Genomic DNA, 9,379 nt, shown 5'->3' with positions numbered 1-9,379 from the left:
ACATAATCTTCATTCTTTCATTCAAAAAAAAATTCTGGAGGGACACATTTAAATGAATAAATGAATTAAAATTTATAGAGAGCAATATTCATAAACATGATGGATCTAAGAATAATGAATAAGGGATAAATAATTTATGGCATTTCATTTTGTCACACACTGCCAAACTGTGACAATAACATATTTGCTTATGTCCATGCAGACGCAAATCACAATATGGCAAGACTGAAACAAGCAACCAGCTCAGGCAAGGCATGGTGATCATTCTGCTGGTGGAAATAATTTTAAATATCTTAACGAATAGCAGATGTAGCCATTCAAATAACAACATTTTATTCGTTCCTCATTATTTGATCACTTTAATTTTTCATTTATTTTCAGCTAGAGTAATCAATTCTATCAGCCAGAGAATTGCATGTCACTGTGGGCTTATCTACTAAATAGCACAACTCAGGGAACTTCATGCACTTATTCTAGATGGTTTTTGATGACATCTGCTTTTCATTACAGCATTTCTCCAAGGATAGGTGGCAGCTTGCATCCATTGACGAGGAAGGGGATCTCAGCCAGAGCCAACCTTCGACAGCGTGAGTCCCCAGGAGGAGCCCCCCTTCCCCCTCCTCCCTTCCCGAGCTGGTGCCAGCCCGTGTCCCCGGAGGTGTTTGGGATCCACCCGGCTCCGCCCGTGCCGGGCGCCACAGCGCCCCCTGCCGGCCATCGGGAGCCACTGCAGCCCCCGCTCCTGCGATCCAACAGCGCCCCCTGCTGGCCGCGAGTGGGGCACCGCAGTCCCGCCTCCCGAGGCGCCAGCGCCCCCTGCTGGGGGTGGTTGTACCTGTACCGGAAGGGAAAAAGTACTTAATGGTTTGGTTATGGAATTGTTGCTTGTTCTGTTGTGTTACAGATATATATATATATATATTTAGTAAAGAGCTGTTATTTTCCACACCTTTTCAACTGAAGCTCCTTAATTTCAAAGTTATAATTACTCAGAGGGAGGAGTTTGGTTTTTCTCCTATCCCACCCTCCTTAGTAAACACTTTTGTCTCATTACATGAGACACCAGTGCAAGTTAGTCTACATTGCATCCAGCTCAGTTTGTACCTCCATGCCATACCTCTATGTCCCTCTACTGAACTCAGAGGTTCTAGGTGGCAGGTGGAAAAAGCATGTTAAGATCTACATAGATAAACTCTTAACTGCATTTCAGTCTTTGATGGAGTCTACAATCAAATATAAGTTGTTAATTTTTCTCACAATTAAAATCATACCTCATCTCTAGTCTGAGTGAGAAGCTTCAAGGCACTGAATGGTTGCCATAATTTTCCCTTCAGTAGACTAAAAAGACCATGTTTCTTTAGCATCTCATATCAACTATTATCAGCTGGCTGGCTAACCCCCTCTTTCCTCAGACAGTGATTCCAGTCTCCAACAGCCCTTAGACATCTTCTGTGTACCTTTTCACTTGGTAAAAGCTCAGCACAAACAACTTCTCTTATAGTAAAACTAATCTTGTCCTGCTTCCTACGAAAACCTTAGGCTGCTGATCTTGTATCACGTCCCTATTTCCTTCTTTCACTCATCTGTCTGCCAGAGTCTGTCTAGTGTCTCTTACTGTCAACAGAGTGAATTAGCCTTTTTTCAAGTCTGAGCTGCCACAAGTATATTGCTTTGGGTCATCTCATTAAAAGTTAATAGGAGTATATATGTATTACACTGTGTTAAAGCAGTATATACTTAACCAGCAACTACAAAGTGTATATAATGGTTGTTTTAAAAGAAACTCCACCTTGCTTTTCTTCCATCTACTCCATCTAGTGTAACTAAGCAGTGATTTCAACACCTGGGACATGTAAAAGAAAACCATCAAGTTAAATATATATCAACTATGTCAAACATTTATTGTTATTATTCTCCTTGTAGAAGTTTTTCTCATGGTAAGTAAGAAACAACATATTTTTTCTGTCTGTATTCCTGATACTTTGACATTAAGAATAATTCATCTGTGTCAGCCTGTGAGGGCCTGAATTTTTATCTGTGTATGTATATTTAAAGCTGAAATACCTTAGAGAGAAATTATTTTTTAATCTATAATCATAGTTTATTTCAGATATGCACAGAGGTTAGCAGACTAAGCATTTACAGGATATGAATAAATAGCCTTACTGTAAAGATTGTAGAAATACAGTTATGAAAAGTGAATTTGTAAATTTTGTGAACCAGTTCTAGAACTGATCTGGCAAAAAAAAACCAACTTAAACATGCAATTGTTTTGCACACACAGGTTAATGATTTACTACTACTTTTTTCTAAGACATCCACTAAGCCAGTAGCAAAATATTTCCTAAGATGGTTTGTAGTTCATTGTTCATAAGATATTTACATAGATGCTTTCTGTATTCTCAGACTAAGAAAGGGTTTCATTAACCAAGAAAAAAATTGAAGTGTCAATAGCAGGGCTAAATCATACAGAAAAAAAATCGTATCAGAGGCAGCAGAATGGTTTTCATGCACAACAAAAGACTTGTACCAGATTTTGATTAACTTATAAATTGAGAGCATGTCCAGTATATAAAAGTAGTCTTAACTGGAAATGCCATTAACTTGTTTATGATCTCAAAGATAATCAGCAAAAAATAATATAATATGTTGGTATTATGACAGCAGTTAGTACCTTCAACAAAAGTCCAAATAGTACAAGATTGAACAAGCCACTCAGGCCATTGCTAAATTACAAGTATTAAGTAATCTCACTACTTCAAAATCTTGAAGCTGTTCAAATAACCTAGCAATGGTATAAGAAGCTGAACACAGTAGAGTCTAGCATACTTAATACCACATAAATCTAAGCTCTTACATTATTTACTGTGTGACACAATATCACTGCTCTCCAAAGATAGGTATCAAAACTAGCCTTTTGGAACTCCTCTAGTGTTAAAAAAAAAAAGCATTTTAAATTTATATATTGCTATTTAAGCATGTGGGTGTTTAAGATTTTGTTATAGCTTTTCTGTTTGGGAAGTACATGAAGAAGCTTATTGATTTAAGAGTATCTTGTATACTCTTAAAGATAGACTCTCAAGACTGTAGAGAATGACCACTGTCTACTACTATCAAAATAAAGCTATTCACAGACTTAATGTTTGACGTTTGTAAGGTCAGATGAAATTGTTATGCACACTGAATCTGACCTTGTGAACCACTTTGGCCACTGCATTTTTCAAAATATTTCTGCACTGATCACATAAAAATGGCTGACATAGAGCTTTAAGAAATCCGTTCAAGCCATGAATCAGAGTGGTGTTTAGTATATTTATCACAATGATTATTTAGTATTCACCAAAAGGGAAGTTATTTTTTTTTCTTGAATTTTAATGATGTTCTGTTAATATCAACATGTTAATTTGCAATATATCTGCAATGGAATGGAATAGAATAGAATAGAACAGAATAGAATAGAATAATTCTAATTGGAAAGGACCTACAGTGATCATCTAGTCCAGCTGCCTGACCACTTCAGGGCTGACCAAAAGTTAAAACATTTTATCAAGGGCATTGTCCAAAAGCCTCTTAAACACTGGCAGGCTTGGAGTATTGGCCACCTCTTTTGGAAACCTGTTCCAGTGTTTGATCATCTAATTAAAGAAGTACTTCCTAATGTTCAGTCTGATCCTCCCCTGGTGCAGCTTTGAACCATTCCCACATGTTCTCTCACTGGATCCCGGGGAGAAGAGAACAGCCCCCTTCCTCTCCTATTTCTTCCTCTGGAAGCAGTAAAGAGCAATGAGGTCACCCCTCAGTCTCCTTTTCTCCAAACTAGACACACCCAAGGTGTGTGTGTAAAGAAATTCTTCCTAACATCTAAATCTGTCCTCTTTTAGTTTAAAACCATGTCTCCTTGTCCTATTTTTGTCTCCCTATGTAAAAAGTCACTCTCCTTCCTTTTTAAAAGCTCCCTTTAGGTACTGGAAAGGGAGCTTTGCTCTAAGGTCTCTCCAAACCCTTCTCTTCTCCATGTTGAACAACTCCATTGTAGATCTCTATGATTTTTCTCATCTGCAGTCATCAAATTAAAGGCAAACTTGTTTGAAGTTATTTGTGCACTTGTGTTAGCCCTACTGAGCCACTCAAAAATCTTTTGCTCTGCAATTTTGAGGCAGACAATATTTTCAAGTTTAAGGATCACTTTTATTTCCATCAGGTGTTCATGGACTGAATTCTTGATTACCGATTGCTTAGCCAGCATAAAGAATGTATTTTTTTTTTCTGGCCAAGTAGGTTAGTTTGAGTGATACTGTATTTAAACTAATAAAACGTTGCAAAGATAGATAAGAGACTACCTTCAAGTGCATTTTCCTTACTTCTACAGTGCACATACACATCAGTTGATCTACCAACCGAACAACATTGCTGGGAGGCAAATAAAATTGCTGTGAGGTATAGATACAGCCCCAACTCCTCCCTTGGAAATCTCCTGTGGAAAGCAAGAGTGGCATCTGAAGCAATGGATTATCAACTCAGAGAGATATTGAGAAGCCATTGATGACAGAAATTATCTGTAAAGAAAGAAATTACCACAAAATCAGTATCATCTAAAGTAATCTGCAATGAACAGTTCTAGCAGATTAAAGGAAAGAAAACCTCTCTCAAGTACTAGAATTGTAAGATATTTTTATTTTTTTTTTTACTTTATTACTTTGGGGATAGAATAGCTGATTTGAAGTATTTTGTTTTCCTTTGGGAACAATGGCAGAAAGGATCTTCAGTGATTTGTCATCATCTGCGCTAGATATGGAAAGACACGCTTAGGATGTGCTAGATGTGGAAAGACATAAAGCATAGTTTTTTAATACGTTGTATTGAGAGTATTAAATTCTGCATGTAAAATAAAGAAATTTTTAAATAATCAAAGCTAAACTATAGCAAAGTTCTTCTATATTATGTAAAAAATATTTCCTTCCCTATTTTTCAAGAATTCAAAAATTCTGTGTTTCTACAGATGTGTTTTAAATGGCAAATTTGTTACTGAGTGGAAACAAAAATATGGAGAAAAAGATTTGAAGTGTCTAAATTCTTGTATAGAAAGTCTTTGGACATAAATTTATACGAAAATATATAGAGATTGTAAATGTGGAAATTATTCTTTTGATTTCATTTAGAATTTAACTTTATAAATGTGAGGCAGACTTCAAAAATATTTTGAATGTATAATTTAATCACATCCAGTACTAACTGTTGCCTCCATAAAGGGAAGGTGTGACACCCCATAAAGGGGTGACACCCCAGAGGAGGTGACAGTAGTTCTCATTCAGTGGAAACGCTGCACAATGAGGATTACTAATCTTTGATCATCATCTATTCAAATGGAGCAGCTTTGAATGGTAAGATATCTGTCCATTTGCCAAAGCAAGCCAGGGTCTTCTAATTTTTATTTTAGGCGGAATGTAACTAAGCAACAGATCATGAGATGGAAGACTTTGATCACTGGAGGAGACTGCTAAGGGAGACAAAGTGGAACTCGATGGAAGGGATTCACAAAGATGAAGGAAGATGGAGCAGAAAAAGGAACAGCAGAACATGCTTTCATAATAGAAAAGACCCTTTTGAATGCTGCAAGAGAGACATGAATAATGAACTTGCAGGTATGTTGTTCAACCTAAAACTGAGGAAAAGGAAAATCTTTTCCCAGTTAATCTGAAAAATGATGCTTTGTTGTTTTTTTTCATAAAAACATAAGTCAACAAAAACCCCCAAATCCAGCCTTATTTTGAATCTCTCAAGACTCCTATATGTCCTCATGTTAAGCACAAACTTACTATGTGTGTTACTTCTTAACATCTCTTTTACATTTTTGCATCTTAGACTGACTTTTAAATGAGTAGTTCATGTATCTCCCTGACTGTTTTGTGGATGAAACTGTTTCTGGATTTCTGGATTTCAGTTGTGTATTTGCAGTAAATTTGCTGTTTGCTAAATTAATTTCACCCAGCTTTAACGACATATTTCTGTTAAGTCTTTCATTTTTGCTCTGCCTGAATTCTTTACTTTTTTTATTTTAGCATGTTTAAATCTATTTCCTTCTCCCGACATTCCTATAATGGCTGGGGCTTTTTTGTTGTCAAAGTACCTTATATTGCATCTTTCCAAGCTGACAGTTAACAAGTTAACATTATTTATGCTTTTTATAAAAAAACTCTCTGATGTTTTATTTAAAGTAACTTCCTAATGAAATGCAAAACTAATCTGTTTTCAGTTTAGTACAACTTGAACTGTACAACAAATGCCATTGATGACAAACCTAAAATTTGAAGGCCATTACTCTCATACGTCAAAAAAACAGATTGCAAATTTTTTTTGGCAGACTTGAAGTCATTGTAATATAGTAGCACACAGCCCAGCTGCAACAACCACAGGGAAGCTTTTAAAGTTCCTAGGAAGGCTGGCAGCTCCACAAGCTATGGGGGGTCGGACAGCAGAAACTGCAGATAAGGGCAAACCAACTCTTACCTTTTTCTCCCATTCACATCTCAGTTCCAGTTGGATCCGGGAGCCCTGTTCACAGCTGCACTTGCCTAGAGAGACAAAACCACGTCTGCTGGAGGGCCTCTTGTTACTGTGCTGCAATCAATATGAAAAGGCAATTAAGCAATTTCCCTTTTTCTCTCAATTTGGTTCCATTAAATCATCTCCATAGCTTTGACTTAGATAGCAGACATAAAAACAAATATTTTGCCTCTGGAACAGGAAACTTTGCACAAACTGGTGAATATTTTTCAACACAATTTCATGTGGAGAGTGAAGTCCTTCACCCTCGAGGGCTGGACACCTACTCTCATTAGCAAATTATTTTATTTTTGTTATTTGCTAATAACAAAGTTATTTGTTTGAAACTTTCCTTATTTAAAGAAAATAATCTGTATTAAAAAAAATACCAGGGAGAACATTACTTTTGAGAAAACACACTTGCTCATTAGAGCAAGAAGAAAGAATTTGCCCAAGGTTAAAGTTGTTAACACTTTTTCACCTACAGTAAAAAAAAGCATTTTGCATTAACAATCTAAAATAATATAATTTTGTTAAAACTAATTTTACTTATTAATATAAATAATTATGCAGGACAACAGTTTTCTGTGCCAAGAACTGGTGTAAACATTTTACATTATATAATGATTATAATTTGAGGAACACTAACTCAGAAATCATCTTAACATTTTTAAGTCTATGACAATGAATTTCTTTTATTTTAATACTTTTTTTCCTGATTTTTCTCCTAAGGTTACTACAGAATTGTAGCACTTGCAAATGAGATGTTCAAAAGTTTTGCAGTATTAGTTTTCTGAGAAGTAGGCATTGGGCAGAGTCACAAAAAGTGTCAATCTCAGAATAAGATTTCAACTTTTAAAAGTCTCCTCTCTACCTCTAATCTGACTTTCACTTTGAAGAGCCATGCAGCAACAGCTCAGCATATTTTTAAATCATTCACTCAGTCTTGAGCAGCAATCCACTTTGCATTACCATAATCTGATCTCAGAACCAGACCATGATCTCAATGCAGCTTTTTTATGTCTAACACTGATTTACAAAAATAGAATGCACAATGTAAAAATGAGATATTTCCCTTTGACTGTTCCTTATTTTCCACAGCATATTCCTCAACCCTTTCATTTATAGACTCTTGTATCTCCTAGTTCTCTGTTACATCTCTGCTTTTTCTCATTTATTTTGTAGTTATTTCTCTCCTTATCTCTACAGCTTCTCAAGACGGCAGTATCTCATTAAAACAAAATTGAAACTGTTAACCTTCCGATTCTCAGTAGTTTCTCAAGGTCTTTGAAGGACACAGCAATGCAATCACATACCCATCAACTTCTAGAAACCTAGAATAACTTTTTTAGAAATGTTGAATATTTAAAACAGAACTAGGTAATGGAATTCCTGTCTTGCTCTAAACAGTCTCAAAATACAGTATGTTCTAGACTCAGGGACAGAGCTAGAAGAGAAACCTTGAAGTGAACACAAGCAAGGAAACATGACTGGGTTTACTGTGCCATTCAGCACAATGCCCAAGACAAGGTTCATTGGAGAACTGTATTTACATATTTATTATAGAACAGATTGTGGTTTACATACCATATTTCCTAGGAAATGATGATGCTAAGTTACACCTTTTAGTGAACTGACCACAAAACTGGGTCTCTGGAAGAGACTGTCATTCCTTCTCTGCCACATTGTATAAGGCCCATTCTCAGATGGCCCCTCTATCAGGGTGGACATACTCCTCTGTGCTGGTTTGCTGATCAAATGATAGAGATGCTGATGACCCAGTCAAAAATTAGTCTGATTTTTAGTATAGTCTTTCAAGACTCTTTCTCTAGTATTTCACATGACGGGGTTTTTGTCAACAGTTTTTTGCTGAATTCTGTGAAGCTGCTCTGAGGTTTGATCCCTATGTCTCCAGGCAGAATTCATTGCAGGGAAAAAAGCATTAAACAGTCACTATGAGAGAAAAAGAGGGGTAGGAAGAGAGCATATAGGACAAAGAAGAGATTGAGAAATTAACTTCCTAATGTGCCTACTGCCTTTCTGTCTGCCTACTGAAACAAATATTAGAAAATTAGATCTGTGAGCATTCAGAGGTTAAAAAAAAGTCAGGAATAATAGCCAGTGCAAATGGTGAAATATAAAAATGGAAAGTAAATTTGAATTACTTTGAGTAAGATTACACTTTCAGTTAACAAAGGGAACTAAATGAACTGAGTATAACTTGAGCTTGGTGGAGCATTTTACACAATGTGTCATAAAATTAGACTTAATAGAATTTTAAAAAATTACACCAAAGAAGTATATTGTAATATGAATAGTGGTTCAAAGATGATTGATGTAAGGTAATTTTAAACAGAAGAACAAGGTTTAGGCGAGTTGTCCTGTACCTCTGAAATTTGTAATAGGTCCATTCTGATTTAGCAATTCTACACTCATGCTGAAAGAAGAGGAAAGATGGCATAGTAATTGTTCTTACGGATGATAATTAACCAAGCGAACTTGTAAGTACACTGAAGCAGAAAATACAGAAAGGAATATAACACATTTAAGACTATTAGTGAAATACACAGGAAATATAATTCCCTTAGGGACAGATTCTCCATAGGAATAATATTAATAATAAAACTAAAATAAAATTTTCCTTTCTAGGGGGAAAAAAAAGAAGTGTTAGGAAGCTACTGCTGTAACAAATATGGTGTTCCTGATGCTTGGCTAATACTTACCCACTGAGAACCCAACTCAGACTTCAACTGCCTAAGGGTCCTTGATCTTCTCACAGCCTTGTTCTGGCATACTCTCTCCTAAAACTGAGCTAGTTAGTCATAGACATCTTTCC

General features: G+C 36.0%; 1 long non-coding RNA gene across 1 annotated transcript; it reads right to left on the bottom strand.

Moving 5' to 3' along the window:
- Positions 1–4,166: 4,166 nt before the first annotated feature.
- Positions 4,167–6,633, bottom strand: LOC135414848 (uncharacterized). The gene is made up of 2 exons (XR_010430862.1): positions 6,508–6,633; positions 4,167–4,556 (listed from the first exon to the last, which is right to left on the bottom strand). It is a non-coding gene; the product is annotated as an uncharacterized LOC135414848 (long non-coding RNA).
- Positions 6,634–9,379: the final 2,746 nt, after the last annotated feature.

The sequence above is a fragment of the Pseudopipra pipra genome, chromosome 5 (genome assembly GCF_036250125.1).
Source record: "Pseudopipra pipra isolate bDixPip1 chromosome 5, bDixPip1.hap1, whole genome shotgun sequence".
Classification (NCBI taxonomy): Eukaryota; Metazoa; Chordata; class Aves; order Passeriformes; family Pipridae; genus Pseudopipra; species Pseudopipra pipra.
The sequence above is the reverse complement of the archived record's forward strand: the minus strand, read 5'-3'. Positions and strand labels throughout refer to the sequence as shown.